Genomic DNA, 17,609 nt, shown 5'->3' on the forward strand with positions numbered 1-17,609 from the left:
CATCTGCGGCAGGCAGGTTGGTGAGGGTGAGGTCAAGTATGTTTTCCCCTCTTGGTTCCCACACTACCTGCTGCAGACCCAGTCTAGCAGCTATGTCATTTAGTCCTTAACAAAAACAGAATTACCTGGAAAAACTCAGCAGGTCTGGCAGCATCGGCGGAGAAGAAATCAGTAAACGTTTCGAGCCTTCATGGCCCTTCGGCAGAACTGAAGCATAGTTAGAAGAAGGGAGAAATACAAATTGGTTTAAGGTGGGGGGGGGGGGGGGGCGGTGGGGGGTGGAGAGAGAGACATTGAGGGTGTGGTGGTTGTGGAGATGAGCAGATAATCAAAAGATGTCACAGACAAAAGGGTCAAAGAGGTGTCTGAGAAAAGTGCTAATTAAGAATGGAGGACAGGATATTCAAAGTACAGCTCTAGTGGGGGTGGGGTGGAAAGGCTAACAAGGTTTTAGTTTTAGATTTAAAAATAATGGAAATAGGTGGGGAAAGAAGAATCTATATAAATTATTGAAAAAAAAGCGTGGGGGGGTGGGCGGGGGAAGAAATGGGGTGGGGATGGGGGGAGGGGGAGTTTAAGATCTAAAGTTGTTGAATTCAATATTCAGCCCGGAAGGCTGTAAAGTGCCTAGTCGGAAGATGAGGTGCTGTTCTAGCTCGGTCAGTAGTGGTGCCACCCTTCATGATGGAAGTTGAAGTCTGCCACCCAGAGTATGTTTTGCACCTTTGGTGCTTCCTCCAAGTGGTGTTCAACATGGAGGAGCACTGATTCATCAGCTGAGGGAGGGTGGTATGTGGTAATCAGCAGGAGGTTTCCTTGCCTATGTTTGACCTGATGCCATGAGACTTCATGGGGTCAATGTTGAGGACTCCCAGGGTAACACCCCCCCCTGACCGTATGCCACTGTGCTGCCACCTCTGCTGGGCCTGTCCTGCTGAGGATGATGAAGTCAGGTTGTTGCTTGACTAGTCTGCGAGACAGCTACTTGCCCCCGTTAGTAGGGAAGACTTTGCAGGGTCAACAGGGCTGAGTTTGCTGTTGTAGTTTCCAGTGCCTAGGTTGATGCCAGGTAGTCCATCCAGTTTCATTTTTTTTTGTGACTTCATAGCGGTTTGTTACAGCTGAGTGGCCTGCTAGGCCATTTCAGAGTCAACCACATTGCTGTGGGTCTAGAGTCATGCAGACCAGGTAAGGATGACAGATTTCCTTCCCTAACGGCATTAGAGGGGTGGGATTTGAACCTGGGTCCCCAGAGTATTACTTGGGTCTCTGGATTACTAGTCCAGCGACAATACCACTATGCTATCGCCTCCCCCAGTTCTTGGCACTTATTTTAAAAAGGAAGTTTTCTTTATAATAAATAAATCAATCAATCATTGTGTTTATTGAAAGAAGCCTGGTGATAGTCTATCTTATTCTGGGTCTAATGGTAGCAAAGGTAAATAATTGGCTATTTTGGTAAGTGATTTAAATGTTTATGACTTGTGGAGTAGTGGGGCTAGATAAACTACGCATCCTTTCCATCCTGGACGTAACATAGTTGAGATAATAAGCAGCATTTGAGATTGGAAGGGATCCAAGGGGTGAGTCAATTGAGTTAGCTAGGATTCCGTTGCAAATAAAACAGCATGAACGTGAAAAGGAACTAAAAAAAAACTTGAATTGGAGGAAAGAGGAAAAATAGGAAGAAATTGAATTAAAAAAAAGAGAAATGAAAAGGCTTGAACTTGATCTCCAGAGAGAGAAGTGAGCAAGAGGAAAGAGAAGGAATGAGAAAGGAATCCCAGTTAAAAGGCTGGAATTAAAAAGCAAAATGCCTCAGACTCTGGGGAAAATTCTGTTGATGAAAAGATTACATCCAACCCAAAGCCCAGGGGTGAGATGCATAAATTTGTACAAGCCCTTCTCAAGTTCAAGGAAAGGGATGTGGAGACATTCTTTATTTTGTTTGAGAAGGTAACTAAGCAAATGAAGTGGCCAGGAGAAAACTGGTATTGCTCCTACAGAGCAAGTTGGTTGGTAAAGCTCATAAAGTTTATGCATCACTTGCGGAAGAGGTTTCTGTAGATTAGATGCAGTAACAAAGGCGTATGAGTTGTTCTGAGACGTACAGGCAGAAACTTTGAAACTGCCTAAGCAGACCTATATTGTATTTGAGAGGGTAAAGCTAAGTAATTTTGACCATTGGATCCAAGCATTCAAGGTAGATGCAACATATGAAGCTCTTGGGGAAATAATTCTCCTGAAAGAATTTAAAAATTCACTCCCTCCAGTAATGCGAATCCATGTTGAAGACCAGAAGGTTGCAGCAGCTAGAAGGGGAATGGAGATGGCTGATGATCATGAGCTGGTCCATAAATCCAAACCCTTTTTCTGTCACCCCCATAATCCAGAGAAGGATAAGTGGAAATGGGAAAGGGAGGCAAGTAGCCAGGAAGGAGGAGGAGGACAGCTGTGAAAGCCCTGGGAGTTCCTCCTCCGAGGGCGCTGAGGGTGGAAGTGATAGTTGAAGCCTAAGTGTTTCCATTGTAACAAGATGGGACACATTTGTGCAGATTGCTGGAAGTTGTGCAGCAAATCCATGGGACTTGGTTACTTAAGGACGATTCAAGAAAAGGAACCCTACCTGAAATTAATTACAACTGTGAAACAAAGTGTGAACGCTGCTGAGAGTTCAGGAGCCGTGAATAAGATGCATGAGAATTATAAAGAAATTTTGTAAAGGAAAAGTAACCCCTTATTCCTCAAATGAGATGGCAAAACCTATAATTATATTATGAGATGCAGGAGCCACTCAAACATTTTTGGTGCAGAAAGGCATAACTTGTCCCTAAAGCACTTTAAAAGCCAAAGATTTAATAAATGAATTTGGCAGGGAGTATATACCTATACCTTTGTACCAGGCGCACTGAGATTTGCTTTATTGTTAGGGGTTGTTCAGAAGTTACCCGTAGATGAAGTTGACTTACTCCTGGGAAGTGATTTAGCTGGAGCAAAGGTAGTAGCTTCTCCCATAATTATGGCAAGCCCAAATGAGATTAAAGGACAAAGTCCTGTTGGTTAACCATTTAGCCAGCCCTGGACTTTGTGTTTCAGCCAGGGATCAGGTCCTTGCTTTGGTTAATGATTTTCAGTGCTTGGGAGGGAGGCTCTCCCATGCTGCCTTCCTTGTTGGCTTTGGGCTTCTTCTGGTGCTCGTATTGGGGCAAATCTCATCCCTTGCAAGGACAAGCAATCCCTAGACTCTGCTGGGTGTTAGGCCGCTGCTTTTTAAGCCTGAAAAATGGGTGAAATTCGAAGATTTCCCACCCAGAGGTTTTAAAAGTTGGTTAGGCAGCAGCCTGGGTTGGCCTCTGCAGACTTGGCGACTCAAGGAGACACTTAAAACCAAGGACCAAATCTCGATTTGCTACCTACTAATCTGCAGGTACACAGCCAGTCCTCTGGTACAGCAATTGCAAGTGTCAATTCGGTGGGTGTCCGTGCGGTAGTCCTGCGGGCAATGAAGCACCAAAAGCTCACTGGGTGGAGGTTGAATTTTTCCCCATCTGCTCGGTACTTGTTGGCACATCATTCCCATCGCTCCACCTGCTGCGCTAAGCCTACAGGAGAAGTCCCAGTCTCGATTGGCCACCTCCTATTCTGCAAGTACCCTGCCAAATTCCTGGTACAGCAGTTGCAAGTGTCAATTTGGCGGGTGGCCGAGAAGTATTCCTACCAAGGAAGAGGCACCAAAACCCCACAATGGCATTTGGATTTTTTGCCTTCCACCGGTTCCTTTTGGTAAATTTTTCCCCTCTTTCGGCTTTGGTCTTGGGAAATTTAAGGTCGATATTTTGGTCACTGATTTCATGCTTTTTAGCCATTTTTGTGCTTTTTGGTTAATGATCTGCCTGCTTCCTGGTTAACAATTTCTTCTTTCGGACTTGGTCTCCAAGTTTGTTTTCGATATTTCGGTTAATGATTTCACAATTTTTACTTGCTTTCAGGATTTTGAAAGGTTGATAATGGATCTTGTTGGGCTTAGTCTCCCAACGTTTTTATGAATGGGAATCCATGTCCCTGACCCTAGGGAAAATCCTTCCCCCATGAACAGCGATCTCCATCTCCGCTTTTCTTTTACTGTTGTGACCTGGCGGCACCCAATATGGCATGTGGGAAGGTGGTCCGTTTCCATTGAGCCACCCCTGATGTGAATTGGGTGGGTGGTTCTGGAGCAAAGGGCTTCAGAGCTCTGGCACAAACAATCCCATTGTTATCAACGGGAGATCAGTCGGTGGGGCAAGACAGCATTTTTTACTGGCAAATTGCAACCTCATTTCCTGTGGGTTTTGGATGTTGGCCCCAATGTAGTCAGACTGCTGATGGGTGCCTGCCTGGGGCCCCGCTGACTCGCTTTCAGCACCGTTCAAAACCGCTCAGCCCCTGCCAGTGCAGTCGAATGCAGGACGGGGAAATTATTCTCCAAGAACTGCTCTCTGGCTTCTGGGCTCAGCTACTGTTCTCCATGACTTGTTGAGACCCCTAACTGGCCATTGAGTGCGTGCCAACCTGACCATCCAAACCAGAGTTAAGGCCCAGTGCCCTAAGTGGGATGGGGTACAGGTACTCAGAGAGGGCTAGCGCAAATTTCCCCTGCTCACTCCATTTTGGAGCAATGAGGGAGGGAATGCTGTTTCCAATGAGCACTCGCTGCCGCTAACCCTCCCTTCAAAAAAGCCCTTTCCCTCAACACCGATTCAACCTGCAAATACACACTGGGAATGGCAACCCCCAGGCTGGCTATGGCCCCAAAATACACCCCCTTGGTGACTATTAAGCCCGCCCACGCTCATTAAAGCCAAGGGCAGCTGCCAGTCCAAGGGGCAATGTATTAGCTAACTCTCTTAGGGGAACAACTGATTTAGCCTGGGACATAGTATTTCTTTGCTCCACAGTCCCTCCGCTGAGGAAACTGAGTGACTAGGGAAGGAAAGTAGGAAATGGTTAATCAGAGAACCAGCGTCATTGGTTCTGATGTGGCAAATCATTAACCAAACGTACTTCAGAGAGGGGAAGAGGCAAAATCGGGGGATGGATGAATACCCAAAGCCTAAAACCTGGCCAGGATGACGACCCAGGTACCACGTCGGCCTTTGAGGAGGTAAACACGACCAGCAAAGTCCTTGGAACTGCAATTGGCCAGAAAACACCAGAGGATTTTTGCATGGCGACGTGCCCTCTAAGGAAGGACGTGGCGTTGTTCGGGCAGAGCTGGCAGAGTCCTCGGGCAGCTTCGTCCAGCTTCATGCCACACCCACTACCCCTCCCAACCCAGCATCCTGAGCTTGTCTTCCCATGAGGATCAATCCTGATGAAGGAAGGGGTTGAGAGATTCTTGCACTCGGTACCAAAAAAAGTTTGGCTCAAGGGATGACTTTCAATAGATTGCACTGAGAGAGCTGCTGTGCTACATACGAAACCCTGAGCCAGAATCAGGTTGTCTATGAATAATTTAGCACCAGTTTCCACACGAATATGCTGTGCGTTAACAGGAGAGAGGCGGCCCCCATCCGGCCGCACTCCAGCCCTGAATCGAGCGGCACTACGTACCTACCGACAGTCGGTTCTCCGGGCCGACCAGTGATCGCAGTGTGTTACTTTTAGGGGGGTATTCTGACTTGGAGGTTTTTGTCCTTCTGTTCCTCTCGGGAGGTTTCTGTTCTCCTTGAGTTCGCCTTAGGACACCTGCATTACAATGTGACAGGTGTAACGCTTCAGTCAAACTCCCCACCTACCATTTCCCCGGAGCAGGTCATGCCCGGGCGCTTCCGACCAGAAGTGAGAGCCCTCCGGGACTCTCCTCCCTGCGTCACTGGGTAAGTGAAAAATCGATGAGTAATGGTATTTCACCAGCGGCTGAGGCCTCCCATTTATTCTGCACCGCTCATGTCTCTTGAGTGCCAGATTGAGTCAAGCTCAACAGGGTCTTCTTTCCCCGCTGATTCTGCCAAGCCTGTTCCTGTGGCTGTGGTTTCACTAGATAGTAGGCAGGAACAGTGGGAATCTTGTTCATCCATTCATGCGTGTCGCTAATTTGATGACAAGACATTTAGCTATTTGAAAACCCTCAAGTGCCTAATCTGAGTCTTTAGGTGGCTCGTCCACGTTGTGTAAAACTTCGAGTTGCCACAGCTGGTGGGTCACGTTGGTGTTTATGCTGAGGACTGGGGCTTTGGCACCACATGATTTTAGGGCTAACTCTTCTGAATTACCTGTACTAGGAGAAGCATGTAGTTGCCTATCATTCCAGTTAGTTGTCGAGGACATCACCAAGAATTCATCATTTGATAGTGGCGTTACAAAGTCCTGCCACCATATAATTAACCGTGCACTCTTGTGTTTTAATCATTCACACCATTGATTTTTTTATTCGTTCGTGGGTTGTGGATGTGGGCATTGCTGGCTAGGCCAGCATTTATTGCCCATCCCTAATTGCCCTTGTTCAGAGGGCATTTAAGAGTCAACCACATTGCTATGGGTCTGGAGTCACATGTCGGCCAGACCAGGTAAGGACAGCAGATTTCCTTCCCTAAAGGACATTAGTGAACCAGATGGGTTTTTATGACTAATTCCAGTTATTTATTGAATTCAAATTCCACCATCTGCCATAGTTGGCCAAGCCCGCCATTCCTCTTCCTGGAATATAGGAGGCTGCCTGTTGCATGGCGTGGGAGGTGTAGGGGCTGCTTAGTGGCGTTCTTAATGATTTGATCTAGTTTTATGAACCTGTTCTGCGACACATCAGGATCAACTTTGAATCCGGGTCCCCAGAGCATTACCCTGGGTCTCTGAATTACCAATCTAGTGACAATACCATTGCCTCCCCTTTTTTTAGAGATTCACCTGCCACCATTTTTTCCTCCTCTGTTTTTGCATCCTGTGTTGGTGCCCACCATACCCTTGATCAGAACACCATACCTTGGCACTGAGGGTTGGTATATGTCATCACCAGCTCGAGGCTGGGTGATACGGATGGAGTTATGTCTCCTCACCTGTTGCTGAAGATTCACAACATTTCTACCGTCGGATATTGTTAGTCCAGAGATTTGCTGGGCACATGTTTTGTATCTCTATTTTCAGGAATTGCTTTAGGTGGTTGTTCATTTTGAGCCACTGCCTCTTGTACCCAGCACAAAGCCAAAATGTTTAGGCTTGGAGCCTCCTGAGTATTCCAATATCTCCAATCCTAGATGTTTGTATTTCTGCCTCCTCTTCCCATGCCTTTGAGCACGTTGTTGTTGTTGTTGTCATCGTAATGGACTGTGACATCGACCACTGCAATCTCTGTTCCTTTGCTGAGGTGGTTAAGGATGCCAAGATGGGTTCAGTGGGGTCCTCCTCCATGGGTGCAACAGTATTTCTCTTGCAGGAAATCCTTGATTTCCTTGAGGTCTTTGAGCTCTCGCAATCCTTTGATTGTATCAGTGTTGCCCTTGCCCTGGAATTGTCACGTCATTGGACCCTTCAAGTGCTTCGCATTTACAGATAATCGTGGCTGGAATTTGCACTTCTAACTTGGGTATGCCAAGCCTACCATTCCTGTTCCTGGTATATCGAGGCTGCCTGTTCCGTAGGGTGGGAGGTGCAGGGCCTGCTTAGTGGCGTTCTTGATGATTTGATCTAGTTTTGACCATGTTCTGCGACATATCAGGATCAAGTGGAAGCACAGTCTGAGAATGACATGTCTTTAGGAGTTCAACTCTCTGTACTGGTCAGAGAGCTGCTGCCCATAAGCTTTTAACCAGGACTTTAGTTTCTCCTCCCAATCCCCTTCTGCTACGCCTGCCCAGGGACTGATTTGGGCATGCAGGTATATCTTGGTCTCTCCTGGGGTGGGTACAGGATATAGATTCGCTCCTTAGCTTCTAGTTTTTGCCGTGATTGTATAGGAAGGCCTTCCCCTTGTATGTGAAGTGAAAACCTTTAGTTTTTGAGGCACTGGTTTTCAGCCATGTATTATTGCAAAAGGACTGGACTAGCTTAAAGTTCTATTCTATCCTGACGTGGGATTCACTTAGAAGGGCTTTGTCATCCACGAAGGCCAGTGCAGTGCAGCTGACTCTTTTGCCTCCCAGGAGCATGGGGACTCCTGAGTTTCCTTCTCCAGGGAGCATACTGATAGGTCCAAAGTTATGTTAAATAGTATTGGGGTGAGGGAGTTGCCCTGCTTGACTCCCCTTTTTCTATTTTGATTGGGGTAGTCTTAGTTCTGTTCCCTTTGACCACCCTATTGTTGTTAGAGTACAGGTCTTTGACCAGTGAGATGGAGTCTACCGGTAGACTCATATTGTGTAGTGATTTAATGAGTAGCTTATGTCCAACAGAGTCAAATGCTTTCGCAAGATCAACAAAGGGACTTGCAAGATCCTTCTGATGAATTTTGGCTCCCTTAACATGTTCGGGAACTGCAATATTTTCATTGCATCTGGGAGTTGCTGCTAGGAAACTCTTCTGCTGAGGGTTAATTTCAACTGTCTCGCTCGGTTGTTTCGCCATGATCTTAGTAAATAGACGAAGCAGTTTAGGAGCTATATGATGGGGTGCCAGTTGTCAATGTCTTTCAAGCGTTCTGGGTCCTTGGGCTTGGGCATTAATACCATGTGACTCTGGGATGGTGCTTGATTTTGGCCATAGAGAGAAGAATCAGAGAAGCCGGGTGGTGTCTTAATTTTGGATGGCCTCTAGTTTCATCCTATCTGGGCCTGCCGCACTTTTCTCATCAATCCCCTTGATTGCTACGTTCACTTTCTCCTCTCCTATTGGCCTCATCAGTGACCCCATTGTTCTTTCGGCAGGAGTATTTGGCAAATTTGCTGAGATTTGCTTTATTGTTAGGTGTTGAAAGTTTGGTATGAAAACTCTGCAGTTCCTGTCTGGTAAGAGGGCATGAAGTTGTGGATGGTGCCCCCATGATCTGATTGGTAAGTTGGAGCCTCTTGGTTTTATAGAGCAGCTGGGTTGCTCTAAATAATGCTTTCTGGGCTGCACATCTTTTCCTTGCACCAGTGTTATCATTGTGCTTTTCTTTCCTTAACTTTCCCTCCTGACCTCTTTGAGGCCATTTGGCTTTCCTTGGGAGTTTGTCCCTGCCCATCAGCATTTGTGATGCTCTCTAATGGCCGATTGCTCAGAGCCCTGCTTTCGAGGTTGTCCTGAACGTCCATGAGTTCCTGAGCCTGAGTGAGTTGGTCATCAATGCCCCAGTGCCTTGGTATGCTGGCCAGAGGTTTAAGTATCCTCTTTGGACACAGGACTATCCCATCAGGGTTGCTGGCTTCCCATTGTGGCTCAGCCTCTGGGACATCTTCCGCAAAATTCTGTTGTTTCTTCTTGGGCCTCCACCTAGGTGCTCTGCATGACTTGAGGTTTGTCTGAGATTTGTTAAGCGGTCTGCTTCTGGCATCCCTCAAATCTCAGTTCTAGTTCTTGAAGATTGGTCTCTTCCTCAGACTACTTGTAGGCCCTCCCTCCTGGCTTGGATTTAGCTTGTTAAGCTTCCAGGCACTTCTCGTTACGCAGAGTGGCATGCCTAAGCCTCTCGTGCTGTCCGAGTCCAGCCTTGGTTGTGAACATCTTTGCACTGACTGCACTGGTAGGCCCCCATCTGTATAGGTGGCCCTTTACCGCTACATTTCACATAGTGGCAGGCAATAGCGTGGTATTCCCCACTTTATTTTTTTTTCTTTTGCAGCTTGCGTGCCTGGTTTGGTTGTTCTTGACCTGGTGTCTTTGAGCCATGTGTATGCTAAATAGGCCGACTGTCAAAAGGAGGGTGTTGCAGAGCCTGCAGAACAGCCCGTCAGTGGGGTAGTGGATCACTACTTCCTGTCCTGATGTTCTGTCTTGTGTTGGCTCGATTATGACCCCTTCAGTGTAGGTGGTTATATCAGATGTTTCATAGTTTGGTGTCTCATCAACCTCATTGGCTATAGTCTCCATTCCTATGATTAAATTTTGATACTCTTTGTTATAGAAGGTTTGTGTTGCCACATCGATCACTTTTCCTGGGGGGTTGTCGACGCACTCGGGCTCTTCTATGACATTGTTGTCTTCGTCTATCAGGGTTACTGGTCTTTTCTGATGTGGTTCCTGGCCTTAGCTCCCAATAGAGTAGGTAGTACTGTTTTTTGGGTCTTGGGTCCTCCTCTGGTCTGAGTGGAGGAGGAATTTCTAGCAAGCCTGGTGGGTACAGGGCTAGATCTTGTGTAGCATTGGCATTTTGCACTGAGTGCTGTTACGGATGCAACTGCAGGGATGTTGTTTATTCAGGATACTTCCCAGCTGGGCTTATCTGAACCACATGGGTCCTCCATTTTTTGATGGCTTGATACCGTCACAAGACTAAGTATCCAATCTACTTCATCTCGTGCTTTTCTGATGTCGTTTAGTCAGCAATAGTCGACTGTGCGTACTATTGAAGTTACTGGTGGGGCCAGCAGGAGGGCTCAACTTGTCGCTGTGGCTAGCCAAAAGCATGTGAAACCACCATTGAGTTAACTAGCCAGAATTGACTCTCCGAAGAGGGGGAGAGAGTGATAGTTATTCCCATAGTTTACCTGCACTTGATTGAATTTCTTTGACATTAAGAGCACTGGCAGAAATCACATCGTGTCAATACCCACACGATGCTTTGATTAAAATTGAACAGTCAAATTCCCCTGGTCCGGTTCTAAGTCAGATACTAGGCACCGACCGAGGCCACTCGCCTGTTGAGGCTGATGGGCACTGCAGTGCAGCTGGGGTGATCCACAGGAAGGGACTGGCACACATCCAGAGTCGCCAGCACCCTGGGGGGCATGTCTCATCCAGTTGCAGCATGTGCCCAGCCCCGCTTTGCACTCCAGCCCGACCCAAGTTACAGATCTGACTTGCCGACTTCCCTTGCCTACACTGTTCTAACATGCTAGAGGCTGTTCACCTTGGAGACCTGCAGATAAAGGTACAGCCTGGTGTGAGATTTACACCATCTTCCCTGACTTTTTCAAGGGCCAGCGAGAGCTCACTGAACGCTGCCAGAACCGTGATGTTTTCCAAGGCACTGGTCCCTATCTCTTGGGGCAAACCTGTTCCAGGGTGCCCTTCCCCTCACAAAGAAAAGAGAACCTTCCCTGGGGCTCCCGCCGGCTTCTCTGGGATTGTTTGCGTTACGGCACCGTGAGATACCTGTCTCCACCACTCCAGATTCGGGGATCTGAACCCCATCTCCCTTTTGATCAGCTGAAGGCAATGGAGGCTATTGCCCAACACTTTGCGATGGCGTTCGCCTATCTCTTAGGACCGACTGACCCATATTCAACTGTTGTACACATGGAACCCTTCTCCACTTAGGCCTTCAAAGTTCTCATTTGAATATTTGCTACTCCCACTGAGACCTGCACCTGCGGCGGCTCCACTCAGGCCCCGTGCCCTGGGCTTCCGTGCTTGCTGCAGTGGCCCTCCTACTCACCGGGGCCTAGCCCCCAGGGGTTTTCCATTGCCAGCGACAGCTGGGTATGTGACCGACGCTCCAGCACCATCCATTTTCGGGGCTAGTTGATTCGGCAGATGAGTTGTAACATACTCTTTTTAGCAGATTTCAACTTCCATGGCTACCGTCCTGCTGTCGATATTAGCCAGCACCTTTGGTGGGGTCTGATGTGCGTCGACATCGGACGCCTTAACCCGGCGTTCGGTTCATCCCGCAGTGCCAGTTCTTATTACCAAAAATGGCCAAGTAGGCACTCATTCCATGCCCAGCTCCAAGCTAGCGAGTCAGGTTCTTGTTCTTGCACATTTTGAGAATAAGTTGAGATTGTTTCGGCCCCATTATGACGCAGCAGATGGTGTGCCAGGCAGACCAAATCCACGAGGGAAACTTGGACCTGCCATCACAACGGTTTTTCAATTTGTATTTATTACAAGATGTGTGCTCTGAATTCAGAAGTAATAAGTCCACCAAGAACTTAAGAGATTTTTAAAAATTAAAATTAAAGTATTTATTAACAAAATAAAATGTCATACATAAGACTACAATTACTTACTACTATAATAACTCCTAAAATTCCTAATTGACCTGATCGCCAGTAACACTCCCTTTCATGCAACTGTACAAAATAGATTTTAGATTTAAAACAAACTCAGCAAGTTAACACAATACCCTGGACAGTAGAATTCCAAAAGGCTTTTTTTCCAGCTTCAGTTTCGTAAGACAGGAGAATTAAGCACAAATGCTGGAGGCTTCATTGAAGGCTTTTCACAAACTCCTGTTAGATCTCACATAGCCTCCTCTTTTCACATAGCCCTGCGTTTTTCTTTTGTATATGTTTCTCTTTTTAATGTAAATTCTATTGTTTCATATATCTTTGAAACTGTATCTTCCTCATAAAAACTTACATATTGCCACTATTTCCAGTAACCTTTGGGGAAAAATAAACACATTATTTAGCCTTGCTTATCTGGCTAGTTGTAAACAGACTGGGATCTCTTTGAAATCCAAATATTCCATAATTTATTTAAAAATGCAGATTCCCTTCATACCTTACATGCTAAGCCAGCATCCATGTTCACTCATTAGCATGTCACCTAGCTTCTTTTGATGGAGTCTACTTGACTCCAAAAGTAATTAAATCACAGACCCAACTATACCTACCCCCATAAACCTACTTCACAATAAACCAGAAAAATATTATGAAAATTAATATAGTTTCATGACACCCCCAAGACCTCTAATCATACATTTCACCAGATAAAACTGTGTGGGGATGAGCACCAGCTATCCAGATGGAAACTTCGGAGGGAACCAGCTACTAGATGGTTTGAATAGACCCTCACCCCTATACCAAAGGCAGGCAACCAATTTGCACATCAGGACCACTACAGACCTCCGTCAGAGTTTCCTCTGTCTTTGCCCTGCCCAAGCATAATTCACCATCTTTCGGGTCCTAGCATCCTCCTGCTCCTCCTCCCTGATTGGGTGGTGGGATCCCATCTCAGTTGACCCACATCGACCTTCGCTTTCGTTATGCCATGGGATTTTGTGACACCCTTTGACTCACGCACATGTTAGACTCCTTGGTCCGTGTTTCAAGACAGGTTGGGTGGGTCACCAGCATCACCGTGGACCCCTGGCAGTGGCTTGTGGCTCTTCTGACTTGGTGACAAGATGCAGTTGGGGGCGCATTGAGGACAATCCGCCTCGGTCAACAGTCGCATGAGGAGCCCACTCTTCCTTGCTCCCCACCCCCACTCATGAGGCGGGAAGGCATGCCAGCGATCACTTCCCTCAACCCGGGTGGGGGAGGGGGGGGTGGGGGGGTGGGTGCTATAACACTCCCCGCCAGAGTGATGACCCACCTTCCCCACGGGCCTTCTCAGCTGTCCCAGAGAGAGTCACGGTGCACTACTGGTGGAGGAAATGCACCCGGCAACAGCCGTGCCTGCACGGGAGGTGGTCTCAAGGAGGAGATCCGCTGAACCCTGATGTAGCTGCTCCAGGCTCCACCTATTTGCCTTTAACCAGAACTCTCCCTTCAAAGTTCTTTTCATCTTTCCCTAATGGTACTTGTTGACTATCGGTCTCATTCCAGTATTTAACCTTAGATGACGTTCACCATCCGCTTTGGACTGCATTCACAAGCAACCCGACTCCAAGAAGACGCTGTCCAACAAGCCAGGGGCCACCACCGGCTGCTTACTCTCCATAGGCTAAGCCTCCATCAGAAGGACTTGGGCCCCGGCGAGTCATCTGAGAAAGGCCTTCTATATGCCACATTTCTTGCGCCCCATGTGAACGGGGATTGGGGATTCAGCGCATGGCTCTTCCCTCTTCGCTCACAGTTACTAGGGGAATCCACTTAGTAATATGCTTAAATTAAGTGGGTTGCCACATCTGATCTGAGGTCATAGTTAGAAGTAGGCACAGGTCAGCCGGAACCTCCTTCACATTGCGGCAGCAGCTGCACGCTCATCTGCTGGTGTTTGGGAAGAACGGGCTTTGCTCAAATCCCTTCCAGAGCACCAATTAGAATGCAGGAGAGAAAGCAATGAGTACCGATGGTGCTTGAGAGAGAGAGAGATAGGGAAAGGCCAGAAGCAACGTGCATGCTGGGCAGTGGGGCAGGCAAGTTGCTGTGAGCCAAACAGTGGAGGGGGAGGCTACATTGTGTGGCAGGAGAGGAATTGCAGCACAACATGCAGCAGCACCCAAGCACTGCAGAGTGTCTCAACAAAATGCAACCAGCGAAGTGCGCACAAAAGTCAGCACCGCAGCATGAGCTCAAGTCACTGCCTCAAGCTCTCCTCCTCCTCACTTGACACCAAGCATCAGAAGCCACGATGACCAATGATGGGCACAGAGGATGAACTGCATTGCTGAAGGCATAATCCAAAGATGACCAGCAGCAGTCACTCTCCTTTCTCTCTATGCCGATGCACCAAGCCAAACTCCACATCATTCCTGACACCACGAGAGTCAACCCTGGCCCAAGCCTGTGGGAGCAAGAGATCCTGACAGTGAAGCAGTCATATTTGTTTTTGCAACCTGATGACAGCCCTGCTGGGAGTGAAGGCGGCTGGGCCGCAAATGTGCCGGCGTGCTCTGAGGCCAACATTGAGAATGCCGAAGGCCGAACTCTCCGAACTGGAGAACTTTGGGTCTGCGCTTAAGGTGGCAGAAAGGACAGGTCCTCTGCGGCACCCCAGCTGCACTATCGCTGGCGAGGCGAGTGCGATAGATTGTCAAGCGACCTCAGACAGGCATTGTGCCAGGAGGAACCCGGGGCCACAAAGTGCGTTCAAAGTGTCACTGATCGATGTGCCAGCTAGCTGCGTTCTTGGAAGCACATGCCAAATGACCCACCGCTAAGTCGTACATGCTTTGGTCCATTCCTCCCAGAGGGCCAAGCTTGGACTGCACAAAATGTTCCTGACGGCGAAACGGGAGCCCCAGCCTGGTGCGGCTCAGCGGGTCTAGACTCTCAATCGGTCAATCATCAAAATGACAAAAGAGTTTCACCAAGCTTTGGTCACCAAGAGAGTCACCGCGGTGTGAAAGAAAAGTTCGGCCTGCATCACTGGTTCAGTCCCTGCGGAGCTCACAATGCCACTTGCTGAGGTCCCGGTGGTGAGTCACCAGGCAGCACCCAAGCCTGCAGAAGGTTCCCTTCAATTCTACTGTGGTTGTAATGTGGCAAGACGGTGGCAAGGTGAGCGGCACGGCTCCTCTCCAGCCTGGATGAGCAGGAAAAGGTCACTCACGGCACATGGCAATGACAAGAGGCACCTGAGGATGAAGGAACGAGGTGGGTGCCGGTGTGCTACAGGCTGGGTGTGGGCCAGATGAGACAGAAGTCTAGAGTAGAGGGCCAAGCAGGTCCCAGTCAGGCGTGGCTGATGAGCATCATGCCGTGCGGAGGGGTGGGCAGTTGACAGAGCAAGAGAGATGGGCGGGCAAGGAGCACAGAGTGTGGAAAGCTTCGGAGCCAGCGCAATGCAATGCGGCATCCAGGACACCACCTGAGTTCTCGTGTCATGTCTGTCTATCATCAAACCGCTGAATGGAAACAACACCAAGGAAGCCAGGGCCGTGTCCCCATCAATGATGGACTGTAATGCCTCTGGTTAAACTTCATGGCCCAAGCTGTTCATTGGACACCCATGCTACAATCTTGCTTATCTGCATGTGTGCATTCGGAGGGCTGACTTAAACTTGCTTGGCTCCAGGTGACTGACCAATTCAGCACGAAGTTGCCCGTTCGTCTGGCTCACCAAATGTTGGGAGGTAACTTCCCACATGCATAGGAGGCGCCGGATAAAGGAGACCAAGGCTCCAAGGACCTGCTGAACCCATGTGAGGCACTCCTGGTGGCCTCCAGTGCCACAGGCTGAAGAAAGAGAGGATGATGGGCCCCTCTGAGTGACAGGCCCCCGGCCGATAATGATCCTTCCACAGGTTCACCTACAGAAACCTTGTTACAACTTTTACTTCCCCTGGATAGTCATGTTTGTTCATCTTAGTGCTCTGCCAGGGCCGTAGCCAATTACAGCAGGGCTGATCTGAGGACCTCATTAAACCATACAATCGGTAGTAGTGATGGGTGGTGTGTACGAAGGGAAGCGACTTAATCAACGCGAGCTAATGACCCGCACTCACTGGGAATTCCTTGTTCCTGGGAAATAATTGCAATTCCCAATCCCTATCACGAATGGGGTTCAACAGGTTACCCACACTTGGCGGCGTAGGGCAGATACACGCTGATCCATTCAGTGTAGCGCGTGCAGCCCCGGGCATCACAGACCTGTAATTGCTCAATCTCGTGTGGCTGTGTGCCACTTGTCCCTCCTAAGAAGTTGGATGTGGACCGCTTGGGTTCATGTAACTACTTAGCATGGAGGAGTCTCGTTCGTTACCTGAATTAACCAGACAAATTGCTCCGATCAATTAAGAACGATCATGCACCACTGCCCAAAGAATCGAGAAATAGCTATCAATCTGTCAATCCTTTCCATATCTGGGCCAAGTGAGGTTTCCCGTGTTGAGTCAAATTTAAGCTGCAGGCTCCACTCCTGGCGGTGCCCTTCCGTCAATTCCTTTAAGTTTTAGCTTTGTAATCGTAATGCTTTGACCACTAATTTTTTTAAAGTAAATGCTTCGGACCCCCAGGACACTCGGCTAAGAGCATCAAGGGAGCGCCGTGAGGCAGGGCTGGGACAGGCGGTAGCTCACATCACGGCGGACCACCAGCTCGATCCCAAGATCCAACTGCAAGCTTTTTAATTGCAGCAGCTCCAATATACATTGTTGGATCTGGAATTATCATGGCTGCTGGCACCAGACTTGCCCTCCAGTAGATCCTCGTTAAAAGATTATTCCAATTACAGGGCCTCGAAAGGGCCAGGTGTTGTTTTTCGTCACTACCTCCCATGAGTTGGGAGTGGGTGATTTGTGCACCTGCCTTCCTTGAATGTGGTAGCCATTTCTCAGGCTCCCTCTCTGGAATCGAACCCTGATTCCCCGTTACCCGTGGTCACCATGGTAGGCACAAAGTACCATTGAAAGTTGATAGGGCGGACATTTGAACGAGTCGTCACTGTTGCGAGAACATGCAATCAGCAAGATGTGATCTAGTGTCACCAAAGCTGCCAGGCGAGCCCAGATTGGTTTTTGGTCTGATAAATGCAAACATCCCCATGTGGGTCAGTGCTCGCTTGCATGTATTTAGCTCTAGAACTCCCACAGTTATCCAAGTAACGTTTGGAACGATCAAAGGAACCATAACTGATTTAATGAGCCATTTGCAGTTTCACTGTACTGGCCATGTGTACTTAGACATGCATGGCTTAATCTTTGAGACAAGCTAAAGCTACTGGCAGGATCAACCAGGTAGCTGAACTGCGCACAACTGTCAAGACAGGGAGCCCGCGATGTGACGGACAGGCAAGCAAGTGCAAAGTAATACAAGGCAGCCCCACCTTGCCGGGCACAACCCCTGCAAACTGTCCGTGGTCAAGCAGACACTTGTATGTATGAGCACACTATCATTCAGAGACTGAGTGCTGCCACTTTGCTTTACTTGGCACTGAGCGAATAT

General features: G+C 48.3%; 2 pseudogenes; both read right to left on the reverse strand.

Annotated features, from left to right (window-relative positions):
- Positions 1-10,943: 10,943 nt before the first annotated feature.
- Positions 10,944-13,900, reverse strand: LOC144688948 (28S ribosomal RNA; annotated as a pseudogene).
- A 2,053-nt stretch (positions 13,901-15,953) lies between these two features.
- LOC144688943 (18S ribosomal RNA) lies at positions 15,954-17,404 on the reverse strand (annotated as a pseudogene).
- Between the last annotated feature and the right edge of the window lie 205 nt (positions 17,405-17,609).

Source organism: Cetorhinus maximus, chromosome 1 (genome assembly GCF_964194155.1).
Source record: "Cetorhinus maximus chromosome 1, sCetMax3.hap1.1, whole genome shotgun sequence".
NCBI lineage: Eukaryota > Metazoa > Chordata > Chondrichthyes > Lamniformes > Cetorhinidae > Cetorhinus > Cetorhinus maximus.